General features: G+C 38.3%; 1 protein-coding gene across 1 annotated transcript in view; it reads left to right on the top strand.

Moving 5' to 3' along the window:
- GRM5 (glutamate metabotropic receptor 5) overlaps positions 1-24,431 on the top strand; it is a 655,231-nt gene that overhangs the window by 201,953 nt on the left and 428,847 nt on the right. The gene's annotated exons all lie outside the window — the stretch shown is intronic.

The raw sequence follows: 24,431 nt of genomic DNA, 5'->3' as shown, positions 1-24,431 counted from the left end.
CGTAATTTTGACAACTTCATCCTGCCTTGTAAGGGTACATCTGGTTTCCTATCCATGTTTTACTGAACACTTCTCAAATGTTTCCAGACTCTACCTGTGTATTTCATTTTCCTATCCAGAGTCTAACACAGTGAAATTTAAAACCTATGCTGATTGTGGGGCAGCTAGTCTAGAAACTTTTTATCATTGGTGTGCTTGTGTTCAATGTCCTGAAATAGGTATAGGATTTATTGTTCTGAGAAAGGGAAGAATTTCTTCCCCTTTATTATTGTTGATAATTAGATAAAGCCAAATGCTCCTATTCAGTTTCATATCCCAAAACAGAAGAAATTTTTAAATCATATATGAAGACTTTAAAAAATCTTCTATGGGACCATACAAAAGAAATATATAATTAAGTATAGAAATGCATATGCACAATTTTAGGATTCCCAAACATTGTACTAATACTATGCCTTACATAAAAAACAAAATACATATGCTTATGTTTTGGTATTTTAATTTATTTTTTGTCTTTCTTTAAAATACAAATATTTAGCAATACTCATGCTTAATTAACATATAAATAAATTTATAGATGAATAAATTATCACAAACTTTATTCTTAATTACTACCCTAGTGAGTATTGTTCTTTTAACAATGTGAAATATATCTTAATATATTAAGCTACAGAAGAAAAAAGATATCTTTCTTATATTGAGTTTTCATCAATATTTGAAGAATAAAGTTTTATTTTTATATTTGCCTTCTATAGGAAAAAGTCCGGTTTTTAAAACATTAATCTTTATTATATTTTTGAGCATTTGATAAGATATATAGCTTGTTCTGGGCATTGTGATAGCAGTATGAACAATTAGAACATACATTTCTTTCTTTTTTTGGTTATCTGTTTGGTTGTTTGCAAACAGGGAAAAGGTTCTCCACTTTTAAAGACTCATGTGACTTGACTGAGACATCTGAATAGTCCAGAATAAGTCCCCCATTTCAAGGTGTTTAGCCTTAATCACACCCGCAAAGTCTCTTTGCCCAGGTAAGGTAACATTTCTTGGATACGAGGATTATAGCATTAACATATTTGAGGACCATATTCTGCCTTTCACAGGCAGAATATAAGTTTAAGTGCCAACTCAAATACAGAGGTAAAAGAAGTATCTTCTGATTTCTCCAGATTTGAGTTGTCAAATCAAACTTCAAACCAAAGTTGAAGTGAAATAATATTTATTTGAAAGCCAAATAAATGTAGACAATAATGTTACCTTGGGAGGAAAGTTTCTATGTCTTATGGAAATCATTAATATCAATTTGAAGTTGATTATGATGATTTAAGGTGTATATTGCAAGCCTTACAGGAGCCACTAAAAACAAAAAACTCAAAAAAATATTTAAAGGAAAAACTGAGTTGATTTGTTCTTTGCAGATGCCAGTGATTTTAGATTGGGGAAATTTATACTGCAGAATTATCAAACAAACTCTGTGATGCATTTTAATCTTCTGTAAAGTGCAGGTTTCCTGAAAACTACTTCTCAGTTAAGTTGTAGGCGTGATGAACTTGAATGAGTTTTGGCAGTAGGCAGACTGGAATTTTGAATCACAACTGCAATGTTGTGACCTTGAGCATATTATTTTACTTCAGTATGGCTGTTTCTTTCATTGTAAAATGGGACAATCAGTTCAATTCAGTTCAGTTGCTCAGTTGTGTCTGACTCATTGCAACCCCATGGACTGCAGCACACCAGGCTTCCCTGTCCTTCACCATCTCCCAGAGTTTGATCAAACTCATATCCATTGAGTTGGTGATGACATCTATCCATCTCATCCTCTATTGTCCCTTTCTTCTCCTGCCTTCAATCTTTCCCAGCATCAGGGTCTTTTCCAGTGAGTCAGTTCTTCACACCACGTGGCCAAAGTATTGGAGTTTCAGCTTCAGCATCAGTGCTTCCAATGAATATTCAGAACTGATCTCCTCTAGGATGGACTGGTTGGATTTCCTTGCAGTCCAAGGGACTCTCAAGAGTCTTCTCCAACATCACCATTCAAAAGCATCAATTCTTCTGTGCTCAGCTTTCTTTATAGTCCAGCTCTCACATCTATACATGACTAATGGAAAAACCATAGCTTTGACTAGACAGACTTTGTTGGCAAATGGGATGATGAGTGTACCCATCTCTGAGTTATACCATGAGGATCAAATAAAAATAATACGTTAAAGAATTTTGGACAGGTAACAGTATATTTTGACTATTATAATTGGATTTAGAAGCATTTTTGAGCTATAAAGAGTATAAAATATTACTATTAATCATTATTAATCTTATGCAAGCTACTCTTCCTATTATCCAGGGCAAAAATAGACAGAGACAAGTCTGTGGTTTTTACTTGCTTTCTTGGCATCTGTGCCAAGATTTTTAATTAATAACAATGTCAACATTCTGAACTGTTATAAATTGCCTCTGCTGTGAAAATATTTGCTGCTCAATGGCATGTACTACAAGTAATGTATCTCTCACATCTATTATAGAAAGCATGTGTAGGAGGTCTGCATGATCAAATATAATTCAGCAATATTTACTGCATCTGTCGGGCACTATGCTAGATTCAGGGGATGTAGAGGTTAAAATGGTATGCCTCTATCCATAGACTTGTGAAGGAAATAGAACAAAAATTGAGAAATATTAGGATAATATTAAAATTTGACTTCAAGGGTGAATCAGAATTCTCTAGGCAAAAAAGGTAGCAAAGATATCTTAAAATATATTAACAACTGCTTGTTAGTGTCTACAATGTACAGGGAGTTTTACCTATAAAGCATTGCTTAGACAATGACTACTCCAAATTCGTAGATAAGAAATACTAATTCAGAGGGTTTAAGAAATTTGAGCAAGTAACAACAGCTACTAGATGATGAACCAAGGTAAAAATCTAAGCTTGTCCAACTCCAGAATGTGTGCATTGAACCACTAGGTTTATCCAAAGGAATAAGGCAGTAAGGTTTCAAAGAAGTGTTTGAAACCTCCCTGAGCATTCTAAAAGGAAAAAGCATCAGATCACAGAGAATCTGAGCTCCAGTAAACCATTCTCTAATCAACTGAACTACCAAAGTTGGAAAACTCAACAATGGCCACAGGACTGGAAAAGGTCAGTTTTCATTCCAATCCCAAAGAAAGGCAATGCCAAAGAATGCTCAAACTACCGCACAATTGCACTCATCTCACATGCTAGCAAAGTAGTGCTCAAAATTCTCCAAGCCAGGCTTCAGCAATATGTCAACCGTGAACTTCCAGATGTTCAAGCTGGTTTTAGAAAAGGCAGAGGAACCAGAGATCAAATTGCCAACATCCGTTGGATCATCAAAAAAGCAAGAGAGTTTCAGAAAAACATCTACTTCTGCTTTATTGACTATGTCAAAGCTTTTGATTGTGTGGACCACATCAGACTGTGGAAAATTCTTCAAGAGATGGAAATACCAGACCACCTGACCTGCCTCCTGAGAAATCTGTATGCAGGTCAGGCAGCAACAGTTGGAACTGGACATGAAACAACAGACTGGTTCCAAATCGGGCAAGGAGTATATTGAGGCTGTATATTGTCACCCTGCTTATTTTAATTATATGCAGGGTGTATTTTATTTAAATAAAATACAGGGTGTATATATATTTAAATTATATAAATTTAAATTATATTTAAATTAGATGCTGGACGGGATGAAGCACAACCTGGAATTAAGATTGCTGGGAGAAATATCAGTAATCTCAGATACGCAGATGACACCACGCTTATGGCAGAAAGTGAAGAGCTAAAGAGCCTCTTGATGAAAGTGAAAGAGGAGAGTGAAAAATTGGCTTAAAACTCAACATTCAGCAAACTAAAATCATGGCATTTGGTCCCATCACTTCATGGCAAATTGATGGGGAAACAATGGAAACAGTGACAGACTATTTTTTGAGGCCCCCAAATCACTGCAGATGGTGACTGCAGCCATGTAATTAAAAGATGCTTGCTCCTTGGAAGAAAAGCTATGACCAACCTAGACAGCATATTAAAAAGCAGAGACAGTACTTTGCCAACAAAGGTCCATCTAGTCAAGGCTATGGTTTTTCCATTAGTCATGTATGAATGTGAGAGTTGGACTATAAAGAAAGCTAAGCACCGAAGAATTGATGCTTTTGAACTGTGGTGTTGGAGAAGACTCTTGAGAGTCCCTTGGGCTGCAAGGAGTTCCAAGCAGTCCATTCTAAATGAGATCAGTCCTGAATATTCATTGGAAGGACTGATGCTGAAGCTGAAACTTCAATACACTGGCCACCTGATGTGAAGGACTGACTCATTTGAAAAGTCCCTGATACTGGGAAACACTGAAGTCGGGAGGAGAAGGGAATGACAGAGGATAAGATGGTTGGATGACATCACTGACTCAGTGGACATGAGCTTGAGTAAACTCTGGGAATTGGTGATGGACAGGGAAGCCTGGTGTACTGTAGTCCATGGGATCACAAAGAGTCTGACATGACTGAGTGACTGGACTGAACTGAACTGAACTGAACCAGCTAGTGCTACTGAAATCTAAGGTGTGACATCAGTTCAATCATGATGACCAAAGCTAAACAGTTTTCCCTTAATGATTACTTTCATCTGCCAATTATCTGAAATCTTTTCTCAAAATAAATTTTTTATGAAAATACTGACTCTTTACATACTTAATCCCAAGGGACTATCTCAAATTTTATTATGTCAAATTTCTCCAATACAAGCTAATTCTTCACCATTTCCAACATCTAGAAATCCTAACATTCTGGTGAATCCATATTTATATGAAGTGTTTATTTTAAACATCCCATTTTTACCATATATTAGAATAATTGCCTGACATAGAAGTAATAATGTAATTTCAATATAAAGAATTTACTTTTTATCCAAGAAATATTTGGAAGAATGTCATTTGAATTTTGTTAACATGCCCATGTTTACTTCATTGTAATATTTGTGTTTTAAGTGTTCCCAACATTTGTTCTCAAAGAACTTACAATTCTCTGACAACACAGAAATCTTTAATGATCATTTATCCTTTTTTAAAATACCGAAGTTTTATTTTTGAATACTTAAGCCCCTGTTCAGACATATATATTTTACTGAGTAGCATTTTTTGCAAGGCACTCTGCAAAGTCCTGTGCATATATATAGATGAAAAAAAATATAAGATTAGATCCATTCCTTAAGAAAGTGTGTTCTACTCGAGATAACAAGGTATAACAAGTGTTGGCAAAAAAGTAGAGGAAAGGAAAGCCTTGTGCACTGTGGCTGGGCATGTGCTGGGTGCAGCCACTATGAAAAACAGTATGGAGGTTTCTCAAAAAATTAAAATGTGATCCAACAATTTCATATATGGGTATGTACCAAAAGGAAATGAAAACAAGATATCAGAGAGATGTTTGCAGCCCTATGTTTAGTGCAGTGTTGTTGACAATTAGAATATTTGCATGTGCATGCATGTGTGCTCAGTCGTGTCTGATTCTTTGCAACCCCATAGACTGTAGCACACTAGGCTCCTCTGTCCATGGAATTCTCCGGATAAGAATACTGAAGTGGGTTGCCATTCCCTTCTCCAGGGGCTCTTCCTGACCCAGGGACCGAACCCACCATTGAGCCAGCTGGGAATTACTGACAATAGCCAAGTTACAAAAACAAGCTAAGTGCTCTTCAGTGGGTGAATGGATAAAGATGAGAGATACACACACACAAAATATTATTCAGCCATGAGAAAGAAATCCTTGACATGCCTATAAATACAGAAAATGATAACAGCAATTTTTGTAGTGGGGTTACTAGTAACAGAAAAAAAAAGATATAAAATATTAAAAATCTTGAAAAATAATTTCAAATTTATTAAAGAAAAGTCTTGACCAATTTACAAAGAAAAGGATATGTCTCAGTATTGCTTCACTTTTGTATTTGTTAGACATTCAGTAAAACTGCAGTGTGTTGTTTTTTTTTAACACGTATTTATTACTCTCAATTTATCTTGTGTAATTTGTTATTGGGCTTCCCTGGTGGCTCAGTGGTAAAGAACCAGATTGCCAGTCCAGAAGACACAGATTGATCCCTGGTTCAGGAAGATCCCCTGGAGTAGGAAATGGCAACCCACTCCAGTATTCTCGCCTGGGAAAGTCCCATGGACAGAACAGCATGGTGGTTTAGAGTCCTTGGGGTCTCAAAAGAATCGAACACAACTTAGCAACTAAATGACAAATTTTTCATTTTTCATTTCTACTTTTCTATTGTCATGGACATTTTTTCTTATGAATTGATGTACATTTTTAAGTTAAAGATTTAAACTTTTTGGTGTATATATTCAAAAATTTTGCCAATTATAAAATTGATTTGTTTTCTTATTGGTGGTTTTGAGAGTCCTTTCTGTATTCTGGATACAAGGCTTTTGTCATATGTATAGTTTCTCAGATACTTTATTAAAGTCTATGTTATTTTTAACATAGGAACTATTTACACATTCATCCATTTAGTCTACTTTATTCACTATCCTTTTTATTATGCTTATACTTAGAACGTCCTTCTCAGTTAAATATTTAGGGAAAAAATTCCCTCACTTTTCATATTTGTATTTCTATTTTACATTATACTCCTTATCCTATACTGTCTTCTAAATTTATATCCAGTAAATATATTCATTTTGATAAAAATCAAGCTATAAATTTTGAAAAAATACACAGACTTTCATAACGAAAATCAAAACAAAAAAGTTTCTTCACTCCCTAAAATTTGCCTTGTTGGCTTGTGACCAACCATTCCCTTGTCCCTCACAAACACTAATCTGATTTCCATCCTCAGAGCTTTATCTTTCTCGGGAAGTCTTAAACGAATTGTATAACGTGAAGCATGTTGAATTTGTTTTCTTGCTTAATGTATTAGAGGTCCATCCAAGTCATTGCATGTATTCATTCTTGGATCTATTTCATCGATGACTGGTCTTCCACTATATAGATGCATGGCCTAGTTTGTCAACCATTCACATGTTGAAGAATATTTGTGTTATTTCAAAATTTAGCATTTATATATACTTGGTGAGAGCAAATATTATGTAAATTTTGCATGAACGTGAATTATCAACTATATTGGGTAAAGAGAGTAGGATTGCTGGGTTACGTGGTGTGTTTCTTGATAATAAACTGACAGACCTCTTTTCACAGTGGTTATACCATTTTGTATTCCCATCAGCAATGTATGAGAATTCTTCTTGCTTCACATTTTTGCTAGCACTTATTGTTATTTTGTTTTATTTCAGCCTTTCTAATATTTGTGTGAAATTCTCTTTGTTTTTAATTAAATTCCTCTAATGACTAATGGTGTTGAACATCTTTTCATGTGCTAATTTACTATTCACATATCTTCTTTGGTAAGTTACAAATTAAATTATTTTGTCTATTTTTAAAAATGATATTATTTGTTTTCCTGTTGTTGAGGCTTGAAAGTATTCTCCATATTTAAATAAAAATCCTTTGTCAGACTTCTGATTAGCAAATACTTTATTCCTGTCGATGGCTCTTCTGTAAGTACTGAGAATATTTTTCACAGTTGAAAGATATTTCATTTTGCTGAAGTCCAGTATATCAATGTTGCATTAATTTTTTTCAGTCACACTCAGATAAGGCACATCAAAATTATTTATATACTCATAATCACAAAGATGCTCTCTTCTTTCTTTAAGAAGATTTACAGGTTTAGGTTGTATGTTTAATGACCCATTTGAGTTATTTTTTTAATAAGGTATGAGTTTTGGTTAGAGGTCCATTTCCTTACATATTGATGCCCAGTTGTTCCAGCAATGTTTGTTAAATACAGTACTGTCTCCTTTAAATGGCACTTGCAATGAAGTCAAACATCAGTTTACCATATGTCTTTGGGTTTGTTTCTAGACTCTTCTGATTTTAGTCTGTTCAGTCGCTCAGTTGTGTCCAACTCTTTGAAACCCCAGGGACTGCAGCACGCCAGGCCTCCCTGTCCATCACCAACTCCTGGAGCTTACTCAAACTCATGTCTATCATGTTGGTGATGCCATTGAATCATCTCATCCTCTGGCATCCCCTTCTCCTCCCACCTTCAATCATTCCCAGCATCAGTGTCTTTTCCAATGAGTTGGTTCTTAGCATCAGGTGGCCAAAGTATTGGAGCTTCAGCTTCAGCATCAATCCTCCCAATGAATATTCAGGACTGATTTCCTTTAGGATGGACTGGTTGGATCTCCTTGCAGTCCAAGGGACTCTCAAGAGTCTTCTCCAACACCACAGTTCAAAAGCATCAATTCTTCGGCACTCAGCTTTCTTTATAGTCCAACTCTCACAACCATACATGACTACTGGAAAAACCACAGGCTTGACTAGATGGACCTTTGTTGGGTAAGGTAATGTCTCTGATTTTCAACACATTGTCCAGACTGGTCATAGCCTTTCTTCCAAGGAGCAAACATCTTTTAATTTCATGGCAGCAGTCACCATCTGCAGTGATTTTAGAGCCCAAAAGAATAAAGTCTCTCATTATTTCCATTGTTTCCCCATCTATTTACCATGAAGTGATGGGACCAAATGCCATGGTCTTAGTTTTCTGAATGTTGACTTTTAAGCCAGCTTTTTCACTCTCCACTTTCACTTTCATCAAGAGGCTCTTTAGCTGTTCTTCACTTTCTGCCATAAGGGTGGTGTCATCTGCATATCTGAGGTTATTGATATTTCTCCCGGCAATCTTGATTCCAGCTTGTGCTTCATCCATCCCAGCATTTCACATGATGTACTCTGCATATAAGTTAAATAAGCAGAGTGACAATACACAGCCTTGACTTACCTCTTTCCCAATTTGGAACCAGTCTGTTGTTCCATGTCCAGTTCTAACTGTTGCTTTCTGACCTACATACAGATTTCTCAGGAGGTAGGTCAAGTGGTCTGGTATTCTCATCTCTTGAAGAATTTTCCAGTTTGTTGTGATCCACACAGTCAAAGGCTTTGGCATAGTTAATAAAGCAGAAATAGATGTTTTCTCTGGAACTCTCAGTATACAAATCCAACACTGTTTTGCTCAGGTGTAATTTGTATCTAAGTATTTAATTTGTGTGGGGTGCTATTGTAAATGTCATTGTTTTTTAAACTGCATTCTAGTTATTCATTGCTAATACTTAATATGATTTCTTATGTAAAATGATCCTGTAATTTGTGATCTTGCTAGACTTTTAATCTAGGGGGTATCTTTGTAGACTCCTAAGGATGTTTTGCCTAGACTATTATGTTGAAACAATGTCTGTGATAGGAGATATTTTTATTTTTGATTTCCAATCTAAATTTATATTATTTACCTTCCTGTATTATTGCACTGGTTAGTACTTTCCAGTATGCTGTTGAATCATAATGATAAGAAAGGACACGCTTTCATTGTTTTTGATTTAGATTGAGTGTATTCAGTCTTTTACAGGAAGCATTGTGTTATCTGTATATTTTTAGTAAATATCCTTTATCAGGTTGATTAAATTTCATTCTATTTCTAATATGCTGAGAGATTTTATTATGAGTGGATATTGAATCTTACCTAAAGTTTTTCTGTAAATATTGTGAGGACCATGTTATATTTCTTCTTTATTCTGTTAATTTGGTGATTTATATTACTTGATTTTTGAATATTGAACTAGTCTTGCATTCCTAGAGTAAGAAGTCATACTCTGTGGTGTTTTCTTTATATATTTATGGAATTTATTAACATTTTATTAAGGGTTTTTCTTGTCTCTGCTTATTAGGAGTATAGGTCTGTGGTTTTCTTGTAGTATCTTTTCATACTCTGGTTTAGGACATTTCTGGCTTTATAAAATGAATTGTGAATTGCTTTTTCTTACCCTATTTTCTGAAAGAGACTGTATGGAAATGGTGTTATATCCAACTTAAATGTTTGGAGGAATTCAGTAGTAAAATGATCTGAGCCTGGAGCTTTATTTTTGGAGGAATTTTAGATATTGACTTACTATTTTGCCAAAAATAAAACTATAGGAATTACCCATTTTTTTCTTGAGAGAGTTTTCATAGGTGTGACTTTGAAAGAATTATTCCATTTCATCGAAGTTGTCAAATTTTTGTTCAGAGCTGTTAGTATACTTTTAATACCTGTAGGGTATTTAGTGATCTCCTTGTTTCATCCCTGGTTATTTGTGATTTGCCTCACCCCCCTTTTAATCATGGTCAGTATGGCTAGGTGGTTCTTTAGGTTTCATTTATTTTGTCAATGGTTTTTCTGTTTTAGATTTTATCAATATCAGTCCTTATGTATGTTATTTCCTATGTTATGTATGTTTGCTTTGGGATTAACTCATTCACTCTTTTTCTAGCTTATTAAGTTCAGAGCATAGCTTATTTTTTAAGGTTGAAGGTTTGATTATTGATTTAAGACTTTTTCATTTCGAGTTTAAGAATTTATTGCTATCAGTTTCCTTCTAAATGCTGATATGCTGCATTCTACAGTTTTGGTATGTTTCATAAAATTTTTGCCTAACCAAATTCATGAATGTGATGAATTCAACCTGTAGACTCTTTGAGGCTGTGGAGACAAGGTAAGAAACCCTGTAAAGTTAGAGTAGACAGAACACATCTCTTTACTTCTCAGCGGTCCATGTACATATAAGTGGCAACTGGCTATTAGGGAAGAAGATTCTCAGACCAGTTGATTTGGGGCTAATTTACTCAACACATACTCAACATACTCAACACATACTCAACTCTGTAATTTGCCGTGAAGTTGTATTTTCACTCTAATGACCTTCTCTTGTGTTATGGCATTATTTCACATTAAGCCAAACTTGATAATACATCATTGATGCAAAATGAGCTTATACCCCTTCATCTTTGTGTCTCTCTCCCTTCATTTGCAGTGAACTTTCTTGAACTTCAAGTTTTATGAATTAGTATCCAAATCTCCAGCCTGCTTCTTTTATCATATATTGTATTGAATTGTTATTTCTAAGTGAGGTGTTTTTTTTTTTTTTTTTTTTTTTTTTTTTTACTGTAATGTAGGCTTCTTGCCTGGAAAATCCCATGGATGGAGGAGCCTGGTGGGCTACAGTCCATGGGGTCACTAAGAGTTGGACACGACTGAGCGACTTCCCTTTCACTTTTCACTTTCATGCATTGGAGAAGAAAATGGCAACCCACTCCAGTGTTCTTGCCTGGAGAATCCCAGGGACAGGGGAGCATGGTGGGCTGCCGTCTATGGGGTCACACAGAGTTGGACACGACTGAAGCAACTTAGCAGCAGCAGCAGGCTTCTCAAAGTCATGGCCTATCTCAGCATTCTGTATATCCATCTCAGTGCCCAGGGCCTCCCAATATAAATGCTCAATAAATACTTACTGTTTAGTTTTTGATCATTTCATCTTTCAGTTTATTGTCATTTAATGGATGTCTTTAAAGCAGTGTAATTGCATGCCTTGCCCTATAAAGGTAGATTTGATTACCATAGAACATCTTAAATGCTCTATTTTGCTTTCATTAATACTCAGAATACAATTACCATATGAAATTATTTTTATGTGTTCTAAAAGTGCCCTCATTTAAAATATAGAGGTTTTTATTTCATTTAAATTGAAGTATAATTGATATACAGTACCACTGGGGATAATATGTTGACAACATTACAGACTGATCACCACAATACATCTACTAACCATCTGTCACCGTAAAAAGTTAGTACATTACTGGCTGTATTCTCTATACTATACATTATATCCCCATGACTTATTTAGTTTTGTACTAGAAGTTTCTACCTCTTAATCCCCTTCACCTATTTTGCCCAACATCCCACTGCCTCCCCTCTGGCAACCATTAATTCTTCTCTGTATCTATAAATCTATTTCTCCCTTGTTTTGTTTGTTCATTTATTTTGCTTCTTAAATTCCACATATAAGTGACATCATATGGTTTTGTCTTTCTCTGATTTATTTCTAGAGCATAATACCCTCTAGATCTGTCCATGTTGTCACAAATGGCAATTTTTCATTCTTTATGGCTGAGTAGCATTTCCGCAAGTGTGCCTGCATATGCCTTGTGCCTTCTTCTTTATCCATTCATCTAGAGATGGACACTTAGAATGCTTTCATGTCTTGGCTATTATAAATAATGATGCAACAAACATAGAGGCACATATTTCTTTCTGAATTATTTTTTGTGGTTGTTTTCTTCAGATTAATACCCAGAATAAGAATGGCTAAATCATCGGGTAATTCTATTTTTAATTTTTTGAGGAACCTCCATACTATTTCCCTAGTGATTATACTAATTTATAATCCCACCAATAGTGCATGAGCCTACCCATGTCTCCATAGATTAGCAAGTGCTTATTATTTCTTATCTTTTTGATAGCAGCCATCCTGGCAGGTGTGAGATGATATTCCATTGCTGTTTTTATATGCTTTTCCCTGATGATGAGTGATGTTGAACATCTTTCCATGTATCTGTTGGCTATCGATACATCTTCCTTAGAAAAACACCTACTCTGGTCCTTTGCCCATTTTTTTTTAATCAGATGGTTCAGTTTTTGAGATTGAATTGTGTGAGCTTGAGTGCTTTGTATAATTTAAATATCAACTCCTTGTAGAATGCTTCATTTGCAAATAAGTCTTCATATTCAACAGGCAGCCTTGTTATTCTGTTGCTAGTTCCTAACTGGGCACAAGCTCCTTAGTTTGATGAGGTCTTGTTTATTTTTTCTTTTATTTCCCTTTTGTGAGGAGACATTTACAAAAAAAAAAAAATATATTGCTAAGACCAATGTCCAAGAGTATACTGCTTATGTTTTATTCTAGGACTTTTATGATTTGTGGTATTATAAAATACAGAAGTTTTGAAGGAGAAAAGACTTGCAGCAATACTTTAGATTATCAAGAGTTTACTATTTAGAACGCTTATTTTGATAAGGTATCAGTTCAGTTCAGTCGCTCAGTCATGTGTGACTCTGCTACACCATGCACTGCAGCACGCCAAGCCTCCCTGTCCATCACCAACTCCCGGAGCTTACTCAAATCCATGTCCATCGAGTCGGTGATGCCATCCAACCGTCTCATCCTCTGTCGTCCCCTTCTCCTCTCACCTTCAATATCATTCCTAGCATCAGGGTCTTTTCAAATGAGTCACTTCTTTGTATCAGGTGGCCAAAGTAGTGGAGTTTCAGCTTCAGCATCAGTCCTTCACAAGACTATTCAGGGATGATTTCCTTTAGGATTGACTGGATAGATATCCTTGCGGTCCAAGGGACTCTCAAGGGTCTTCTCCAAAACCACAGTTTATTCTTCAGCACTCAGCTTTCTTTATAGTCCAACTCTCACATCCAAACATGATTATTGGAAAAACCATAGCTTTAACTAGACGGACCTCTGTTGGCAAAGTAATGTCTCTGCTTTTTAATATGCTGTCTAGGTTGGTCATAACTTTTCTTCCAAGGAGCAAGTGTCTTTTAATTTCATGGCTGAAGTCACCATCTGCAGTGATTTTGGAGCCCCCCAAAATGAAGTCTGTCACTGTTTCCACTGTTTCCCCATCTATTTGCCATGAAGTGATGGGAACAGAGGCCATTAGCTTAGTTTTCTGAATGTTGAATTTTAAGCCAACTTTTTCATTCTCTTCTTTCACTTTCATCAAGAGATTCTTCAGTTCTTCTTTGCTTTCTGCCATAAGGGTCATGCCACCTGTGTATCTGAGGTTACTGATATTTCTCCCAGCAAACTTGATTCCAGCTTGTGCTTCTTCTAGCCTAGCATTTCTCATGATGTACTCTGCTTAGAAGTTAAATAAGCAGGGTGGCAATATACAGCCTTGGCTTACTCCTTTCAGATTTGGAACCAGTCTGTTGTTCCATGTCCAGTTCTAACTGTTGCTTCCTGACCTGCATACAGATTTTTCAAAAAGCAGGTCAGGTGGTCTGGTGTTCCCATCTCTTGAAGAATTTTCCAGAGACTGTTATGATCCACACAGTCAAAGACTTTGGCATAGTCAGTAAAGCAGAAGTAGATGTTTTTCTGCAACTCTCTTGCTTTCTCGATGATCTAGCAGATGTTGGCAAATTGATCTCTGGTTCTTCTGCCTTTTCTAAATCCAGCTTCAACATCTGGAAGTTCATGGTTCATGTACTGTTGAAGCCTGGCTTGGAGAATTTTGAGCATTACTTACTAGCATGTGAGATGAGTGCAATGGTGCAGAAGTTTGAGCATTCTTTGGCATTGCCTTTCTTTAGGATTGGAATGAAAGCTGACCTTTTCCAGTCCTGTGACCACTGCTGAGTTTTCCAAATTTGCTGGCATATTGAGTACAGCACTTTCACAGCATCATCTGTTCAGATCAGATCAGTTGCTCAGTCGTGTCCGACTTTTTGCGACCCCATGAATCGCAGCACGCCAGGCCTCCCTGTCCATCACCAGCTCCTGGAGTTCACTCAGACTCACGTCCATCGAGTCAGTGATGCCATCCAGCCATCTCATCCTCTGTCGTCCCCTTCTCCTCCTGCCCGCAATCCCTCCCAGCATCAGAGTCTTTTCCAATGAGTCAACTCTTCGCATGAGGTGGCCAAAGTACTGGAGTTTTAGCTTTAGTATCATTCCTTCCAAAGAAATCCCAGGGCTGATCTCCTTCAGAATGGACTGGTTGGATCTCCTTGCAGTCCAAAGGACTCTCAAGAGTCTTCTCCAACACCACAGTTCAAAAGCATCAATTCTTTGGTGCTCAGCCTTCTTCACAGTCCAACTCTCACATCCATACATGACCACAGGAAAAACCATAGCCTTGACTAGACGAACCTTTGTTGGCAAAGTAATGTCTCTGCTTTTGAATATGCTATCTAGGTTGGTCATAATTTTCCTTCCAAGGAGTAAGCGTCTTTTAATTTCATGGCTGCAGTCACCATCTGTAATGATTTTGGAGCCCAGAAAAATAAAATCTGACACTGTTTCCCCATCTATTTCCCATGAAGTGATGGGACTGGATGCCATGATCTTCGTTTTCTGAATGTTGAGCTTCCAACTTTTTCACTCTCCTCTTTCACTTTCATCAAGAGGCTTTTGAGTTCCTCTTCACTTTCTGCCATAAGGGTGGTGTCATCTGCATATCTGAGGTTATTGATATTTCTTCCAGCAATCTTGATTCCAGCTTGTGTTTCTTCCAGCCCAGCGTTTCTCATGATGTACTCTGCATATAAGTTAAATAAACAGGGTGACAATATACAGCCTTGACGAACTCCTTTTCCTATTTGGAACCAGTCTGTTGTTCCATGTCCAGTTCTAACTGTTGCTTCCTGACCTGCATACAAATTTCTCAAAAGGCAGATCAGGTATTCTGGTATTCCCATCTCTTTCAGAATTTTCCACAGTTTATTGTGATCCACACAGTCAAAGGCTTTGGCATAGTCACGAAAGCAGAAATAGATGTTTTTCTGGAACTCTCTTGCTTTTTCCATGATCCAGTGGATGTTGACGATTTGATCTCTGGTTCCTCTGCCTTTTCTAAAACCAGCTTGAACATCAGGAAGTTCATGGTTCACATATTGCTGAAACCTGGCTTGGAGAATTTTGAGCATTACTTTACTAGCGTGTGAGATGAGTGCGATTGTGCGGTAGTTTGAGCATTCTTTGGCATTGCCTTTCTTTGGAATTGGAATGAAAACTGACCTTTCCAGTCCTGTGGCCACTGCTGACTTTTCCAAATTTGCTGGCATATTGAGTGCAGCACTTTCACAGCATCATCTTTCAGGATTTGGAATAGTCAACTGGAATTCCATCACCTCCACTAGCTTTGCTTGTAGTGATGCTTTCTAAGGCCCATTTGACTTCACATTCCAGGTTGTCTGGCTCTAGGTCAGTGACCACACCATCGTGATTATCTGGGTCATGAAGATCTTTTTTGTACAGTTCTTCTCTGTATTCTTGCCATCTCTTCTTAATATCTTCTGCTTCTGTTAGGTCCATACCATTTCTGTCCTTTATCGAGCCCATCTTTGCATGAAATGTTCCTTTGGTATTTCTGATTTTCTTGAAGAGATCCCTAGTCTTTCCCATTCTGTTGTTTTCCTCTATTTCTTTGCATTGATGGCTGAAGAAGGCTTTCTTATCTCTTCTTGCTATTCTTTGGAACTCTGCATTCAGATGTTTATATCTTTCCTTTTCTCCTTTGCTTTTCGCTTCTCTTCTTTTCACAGCTATTTGTAAGGCCTCCCCAGACAGCCATTTTGCTTTTTTGCATTTCTTTTCCATGGGGATGGTCTTGACCCCAGTCTCCAGTACAACGTCATGAACCTCATTCCATAGTTCATCAGGCACTCTGTCTATTGGATCTAGGCCCTTAAATCTATTTCTCACTTCCACTGTATAATCAATCATAAGGGATTTGATTTAGGTCATGCCTGAATGGTCTAGTGGTTTTCCCTACTTTCTTCAATTTAAGTCTGAATTTGGCAATAAGGAGTTCATGGACTAAGCCACAGTCAGCTCCTGGTCTTGTTTTTGCTGACTGTAGGATTTGAAATAGTTCATCTGGAATCCCATCACCTCCACTAGCTTTGTTTGTAGTGATGCTTCCTAAGGCCCACTTGACTTCACATTCTATCATCTCTGGCTCTAGGTAGTGATCACACCATTGTGGTTATCTGGGTCACGAAGATCTTTAATGTGTAGTTCTTCTGTGTATTCTTGCCACCTCTTCTTAATATCTTCTGCTTCTGTTAGGTCCATACCATTTCTGTCCTTTATTGTGCTCATCTTTGCATGAAATGTTCCCTTGGTATCTCTAATTTTCTTGAAGAGATCTCTAGTCTTTCCCATTCTATTGTTTTTCTCCATCTCTTTGCATTGATCACTGAGGAAGCCTTTCTTTTCTCTCCTTGCTATTATTTGGAAATCTGCATTCATTTGAGTATGCCTTTCGTTTTCTTCTTTGCCTTTTGCTTTTCTTCTTTTCTCAGCCTTTTGTAAGGCCTCCTCAGACAACCATCTGGCCTTTTTGCATTTCTTTTCCTTGGGGATGGTCTTGATCACTGCCTCCTGTACAATGTCACAAACCTCCGTCCATAGTTCTTTGTGCACTCTGTCTCTCTGATCTAATCCCTTGAATCTATTTCTCACTTCCACTGTAGAATTGTAAGGGATTTGATTTAGGTCATACCTGAATGGTCTAGTGGTTTTCCCTACTTTCTTCAATTTCAGTTTGAATTTTGCAATAAAGAGTTCATGGTCTGGGCCACAGTCAGCTCCCGTTCTTTTTTTTTGTTGATTGTATAGAGCTTCTCCACCTTTGGCTGCAAAGAATATAATCAATCTGATTTTGGTATTGACCATCTGGTGATGTCTATGTATAGAGTCTTCTCTTGTGTTGTTGGAAGAGGGTGTTTGCTATGACCAGTACTTTCTTTTAGCAAAACTCTGTTAGCCTTTGCCCTGCTTCATTGTGTACTTATAGGCCAAATTTGCCTGTTACTCCACATATTTCTTAAATTCCTACTTTTGCATTCTAGTTCCTTATATTGAAAAGGACATTTTTGGGGGGGGTATTAGTTCTAGAAGGTCTTGTAGGTCTTCATAGAACCGTTCAACTTTAGCTTCAGCTTCTTCAGCATTCCTGGTCGGTTCACAGACTTGGATTAATGTGATATTGAATGGTTGGCTTGGAAACAAACAGAGACCATTCTGTCATTTTTGATATTGCATCCAAGTACTGCATTTAGGACTCTTTTAGGGATTCCTATCCACAGTAGTAGATATAATGGTCATCTGATTTATATTCACCCATTCCAGTCCATTTTAGTTCACTGATTCCTAATACATTGACATTCGCTGTTGCCATCTCCTCTTTGACCACTTCCAATTTGAATTGATTCATGGACCTAACCTTCCAGTTTCTTATGCAACATTGTTCTCACAGCATCAGACTTCCATCACCAGTCACATCCACCACTGAGTGTTGTTTTTGCTTTGGCTCTGTCTCTTCATTCTTTCTGGAGTTACTTCTCCACTAGCATATTGGGCATCTATTGACTTGGGGAGTTCATCTTTCAGTGTCCTATCTTTTTGCCTTTTCATACTGTTCATGGGGTTCTCAAGGCAAGAATACTGAAGTAGTTTGCCATTCCCTTCTCCAGTAGGCCACGTTTTGTCAGAACTCTCCGCCATGACCCGTCCATCTTGGGTGGCCCTTCAAGGTATGGCTCATAGTTTCATTGAGTTAGACAAGGCTGTAGTCCATGTTATTAAATTGGTTAGTTTCCTGTGATTGTGGTTTTCAGTCTGTCTGCCCTCTGATGGAGAAGGATAAAAGGCTTATGGAAGTTTCCTGATTGGAGAGACTGACTGAGGGGGAAGTTGGGTCTTCTTCTGATAGGCAGGTCCATGCTCAGTAAATCTTTAATGGAATTTTCTGTTGATGGGTGGGATTGTGTCCCCTTCCTGCTATTTACCTGGGGCCAAACTATGGTGGAGGTAATGAAGATAATGGTGACTTCCTTCCAAAGGTCTCATGCAGGTACTGCTACACTCAGTGCCCCTGACCATGCAGCAGCCCTCCGCCAACTCATGCCTCCACTGGAGTCTCCTGGACACTCACGGGCAAGTCTGGGTCAGTCTCTTGTGGGGTACTGCTCCTTTCTCCTGGGTCCTGATGCACACAAGGTTCTGTTTGTGCCCTCCCAGCGTCTATTTCCCCAGTCCTGTGTAAGTTTTCACAGCTCTTGGTGGGGTTAATGGCGACCTCCTCCTGAGGCTTATGTCATACCCAGGTCTGCTGCACCCAGTCCACTGCTGACCCGTACCTCAGCAGGAGACACTCAGGCATAGTTCTGTCTCAGTCTTTGTGGGGTCTCTGGGTCCTGGTGTGCACAAGGTTTGTTTGAGCCCTCTGAGCATCTCTGGCAGGAATGGGGTTTGGTTCTAAATGCGATTTTGCCCCTCTTACCATCTTGCTGGGGCTTCTCCTTTGCTTTTGGACGTGGGTATCTCCTCACAGTCACTCCCACAGCATGCAGTATAGATTTTAAATTATCTCTGCTTTCTATCATTTCACTGTATTATAATTCTTGAATGACTGAATTTATCTTATCACATTGTGTTTGTGCATCGTTTCCTATATCTTGACCTGCCAGCAGAATGCAGGTGAAGTCATTTAGTTTAAAATTTTAGCCCTTGGTTTAATCTCTGTTAAGTCTTTCTTTAATAAATAGCATTTTATGTTACTCTGAAGGATGAAGATATCACAGGGATGAAAGCTTCCCTAATACGCTAGTACATTTCTTGATAGCATTGATTTACCTAATGTAGGTTGGTTGGAGAAGGCAATGGCACCCCACTCCAGTAGTGGGGTGTAGCCATTTTCTCTACTCTTGCCTGGAAAATCCCATGGACGGAGGAGCCTGGTGGGCTGCAGTCCATGGGGTCGCTAAGACTTGGACACGACTGAGCAATTTCACTTTCACTTTTCACTTTCATGCATTGGAGGAGGAAATGGCAACCCACTCCAGTGTTCTTGCCTGGAGAATCCCAGGAACAGGGGAGCCTGGTGGGCTGCCGTCTATGGGGTCGCACAGAGTCGGACACGACTGAAGTGACTTAGCAGCAGCAGCAGCAGGTTGGTTACTTCCTTTCCTTCATCCCCATGTACATACTAGAATTTTCAGTCCATAGAGGGGTGATATAAGGGGAGGAGAGGGAGTCGAGGGAGGGAATGATGACTGATTTGCGTTGTTATACAGCAGAAAACAACTCAGAGCTGTAAAGCAATTTGCCACCAATTGAAAAATTAATAAAAAATTTTAGAAACACTCTGTGTACCTCCTATTTCTCATGTTGCCTGTGTACTCTGAAGTCTGATCTGTTTTCCGCCACTCTTTATAATGCCAGTCACCACTTTCTTCTTATAGGTGCCTCATTCTTCTCCGTTTCTGCGGCCTGTGTCCCGCTTCAGGCTCTTGTCATCTTGTAGTTGATTCCTTCAGTAACTTCTCAAGTGATCTCTCACTGTTCTTTCCCCCAATCATTGCTACAAACATCTTCCCCCCAAAATTAATACAGTGTTTATTCTGGAACTTTCCTGCTTGATGTATTAAGGGTTTTGTCATCCGCTACATTAGGTTGAAGCTCTCTACCTGGCTTTGATACCTTTCTGTATTTTAGGGCTTTTTCCCATTGTTAACTCACATAGACTCTGTGATTCAGAAAAGTCCGATGACAAATACAAGTATATTTCATGTCTGTTATCCCTCCCCTCAACTTCATATAAGGTTCTGTTTCATATGTCGAATTCTCTGAAACCTACTATTTACTTTCTCTACTGCCCTTTCTCTGTGGCTTAACTAAATTTCTAACACCTCTATGAAATCATTCATTCCTTTATCTTAATCTTGTTCCTGACTTTGACTAGAACACCAGTCAAGAAGCTATCATTGTAAATGGATAGAAATTGAATTCAAGTTAGCTTAACCAATAAAGGGAATTTATTTATTTATTTGCATAATTATGAAAACCAGGAATGCAGTAGAGGAAACTAACATAAAAGTAGGGCCCAGTATTGACAGATCTACTCTGTTCACCTCTTAATTTTTTCTCTTTTTCACTGAGGCATTGTTTTTTCTTTTCATTTCTTCATGAGTCTAAAACCATGGTTGCTGACTACTCTTGGTTTACATTATTGCAGAGAAAAAAGAGATTTGCTATGTTAGCTTGAGTTAAAAGAAATACAACCAAAAAGAACCTCAAGTAACTTTTCACCTGGTTAGGCTAATCACTGAGGCCAGGGGGCTAAAGAGCTGTGAATGTAAAATAGACCGTAGACTCGACTCATCTCAAACAGAGAGACGGGGGAGTCTGTTGCTAGGAAAAGGGACTATGCCCATACATGGCCCTTGGAAGCAGGACTGATGCCATGATGGTATCAACAAAAATGAGTTCTCATTAAACTTAAACATGGCCACAGTCATTTCCTTTTCTCCATAGGTGGCCTACAATACCGCAAGTTCATGACCCAACATAGTCTTGAATCCTAGGATTGTTTCTAAAACTGACTTGCCTTTATAGTGCAACATTAGGAGTAGAAAGGACTCCTATATCAGGGACTTTTCTCAGCCAGAAGTGCCCCCTGCAGACCTGGGAAGAATCATAGACATCCTGAGGGACAAGGAGAAAATAAGCCACACAGGCAGCCTCCATATGCTTCAGAGGAGACTTTGCAATTTCTGTGTGTTAGGTAATCTCAAATGGTTTACTCCGCTGTAGTATCCCAAAGGTATGATTAAAGGATTAGAGTGTGGGGAAAAGAGCAGACATTAGTGCAACAGAGTGAAAAAAAGCCAACACTTCGGTACTCTCCTGGGATTTCATTAGCTGCAAAATGAGGACGAGAGAATTGGACCATGAGTGATTATGAAAACACTGGGTGAATCCAATCGAGATGTGTTAGCTATTAAGTTCCCTGTTGACAGAAGTTATGTCTGTTCTAATTTGCTTTTTGAGTTGCCTACCTAAGTAATAGGGGTAGTGATCATGTTTTTAAGAAACATTAAAATGTTGTTACTTTTTAACAGCATTACACTCAGTGTACTACCCTATCTAATGAGCAGCTTTTTACATTTTTTGGAAGAATGCTTGGCAGTAGTTGAATGAACATATTCCAGGCCAGGTATCTACCTGGAGTTATAAATTGAGAGCTGTAGGTGTTAGCCGAAGAGTTGAGAATAGAAACAACACAGGGAGAGTTTCTACTAAGAGTTGGGCATAGACAGTGATGGCAAATAGAATGAGCAAAAAGAACTTACATCATGAGAAACGCTGGACTGGAAGAAACACAAGCTGGAATCAAGATTGCTGGGAGAAATATCAATAACCTAAGATATGCAGATGACACCACCCTTATGGCAGAAAGTGAAGAGGAACTCAAAAGCCTCTTGATGAAAGTGAAAGTGGAGAGTGAAAAAGTTGGCTTAAAGCTCAACATTCAGAAAACGAAGATCATGGCATCCGGTCCCATCACTTCATGGGAAATAGATGGGGAAACAGTGGAAACAGTGTCAGACTTTATTTTTCTGGGCTCCAAAATCACTGCAGAGGGTGACTGCAGCCATGAAATTAAAAGACGCTTACTCCTTGGAAGGAAAGTTATGACCAACCTGGATAGCATATTCAAAAGCAGAGACATTGCTTTGCCAACAAAGGTTCATCTAGTCAAGGCTATGGTTTTTCCTGTGGTCATGTATGGATGTGAGAGTTGGACTGTGAAGAAGGCTGAGCACCGAAGAATTAATGCTTTTGAACTGTGGTGCTGGAGAAGACTCTTGAGAGTCCCTTGGACTGCAAGGAGATCCAACCAGTCCATTCTGAAGGAGATCAGCCCTGGGATTTCTTTGGAAGGAATGATGCTAAAGCTGAAACTCCAGTGCTTTGGCCACCTCATGCGAAGAGTTGACTCATTGGAAAAGACTCTGATGCTGGGAGGGATTGGGGGCAGGAGGAGAAGGGGACGACAGAGGATGAGATGGCTGGATGGCATCACTGACTCCATGGACATGAGTCTGAGTAAACTCCGGGAGCTGGTGATGGACAGGGAGGCCTGGTGTGCTGTGATTCATGGGGTCGCAAAGAGTCGGACATGACTGAGTGACTGATCTGATCTGGTCTGATCTGATGATTAATAATAGCTATACTTGTTGAGACCTTTTTTTTTATGCACCAGACATTGTTCTAAACATTTCACATGCAAAAATCACATTTAACCCTTGTAACCACTTTATGAGAATTTTCTAGATAAGGAAACAAAGGCTAGGAAAGTTTAACCAACATGCACAAATGCTGAAATGAGTGATGGAGCCAGGTTTGATTAATTCAAATGAAATTTGAACTTAATCTAACTTTAGCGACATTTTTTAGGCCAATTTTGTGGCTGCCTCTTTAGAATAGAAATACTAAGAGAGCTAGGACAGGAACTAACCTTCGTTGAGTATGTATTTTGTGCCAGGCCTTGGGCTCATGGTTGTCCTACCATATCTGATGTGATTTTGAAAACTGAAGCTCAAAGACATTTAAATAAGTTATCTAGGCTCATCTATCTATTTGCAGGTGTAAGATTCAGACTTTGTCTCTTTATTGCAAAAGCTAGTGTGCTTTCCAAATATCATGATACCTGTGACAACAAAATTGTATTCATTTTTATCTTGCCAAAGAATTTGGGTACCTTTGGTGACTGGAACTTTTGGTAAGCTGCAGAGGACCATATTAATTTGATTGGACAGCAGTAACAAAGAACCATAAACTAGGTGGCTGAAACAACAGAAATTGATTTCCTCACAGCTCTGCAGAATAAAAATCTAAGATCAGTGTGTTAGCAGTGTTGGTTCTTTCTTAGGGCCTTACTCCTTGACCTGTGGATGGTCATCTTCTCCCTGGGTCCTCTTATAGTTTATTCTCTGTGCATATCTATGTCCTGATCACCTCTTCTTAAAATAATACTGATCGTAGTGAATTTGGGGGTCAGCCATATGACCTCATGTTACCTTAAGTACCTATTCAAAGGTCCTATCTCCATATAAATTAACATTCTGAGGTACTAGAGGTTAGAATCGCAACATATAAACCTGAAGAACATACAATTCAACCTATAACTTGGGCAAACAGTGCTCTGGGATCAAAACCAAAACTGCCACCACATTCAAGGTGCCATTCTCTCTCACCTGACTGCTGCATTAACCTCCAAGCTAAGCTTCCTGCTTTCTCTCTTAGCTAATCTCACATGACGTAATAACGTGTCAGTGTTTTTTCTTAAACAATTACAAAGTGTAATTCCAAAGACCATCATTCACTTTGTGTTCCACGTGAATGTCAACACCCTCTGAGCAATATTACCAAGTGGCCCCACATACTGCCATGGCTTTATTTCCATTGTCCCCATCCTAATTCAGTCCCTTATTACTTCTAAATTTTATAATTATACTCATAAAGATGGTCTATTGTTTCTCTCTAGACCATCACTCTACTCTCTTGTCTCATTATCGCTAGCGTTCTCTTTCTTAAGTGCAGTTCACATAATGTCACCTGCTCTCTCAAACCCCTTCTCTTGTACCTCTTTGCCTAAGAAGTCAGGGCCTCCACATTGTGATCCTAGCCTACTTCTGGACCTACTTCTGGTCCTCCCATCTTGTACCCTCTGCAGTGGGAAAACCGGATCTTCACCACACACTTACCCACCCCAGCCTGCCTCTGTCATTCTGTTTGCTCCTTCTGGAATGCCATCTCCTTTTCTTTTTAAAATATATTTTAAAATATTTATTCATTTATTTGCTGTGTTGGGTCTCACTGGTGTGCAAGATCTTGGATCCTTGCTGTGGCATGTGGGATCTTAAGTTGTGGTGTGGGGAACTTTTAGTTGCAGAATGAAAAACTCTG

This window comes from Bubalus kerabau, chromosome 5, assembly GCF_029407905.1.
Source record: "Bubalus kerabau isolate K-KA32 ecotype Philippines breed swamp buffalo chromosome 5, PCC_UOA_SB_1v2, whole genome shotgun sequence".
In the NCBI taxonomy this organism is placed as follows: Eukaryota; Metazoa; Chordata; class Mammalia; order Artiodactyla; family Bovidae; genus Bubalus; species Bubalus kerabau.
This window is presented reverse-complemented; position numbering and strand designations above follow the sequence as displayed.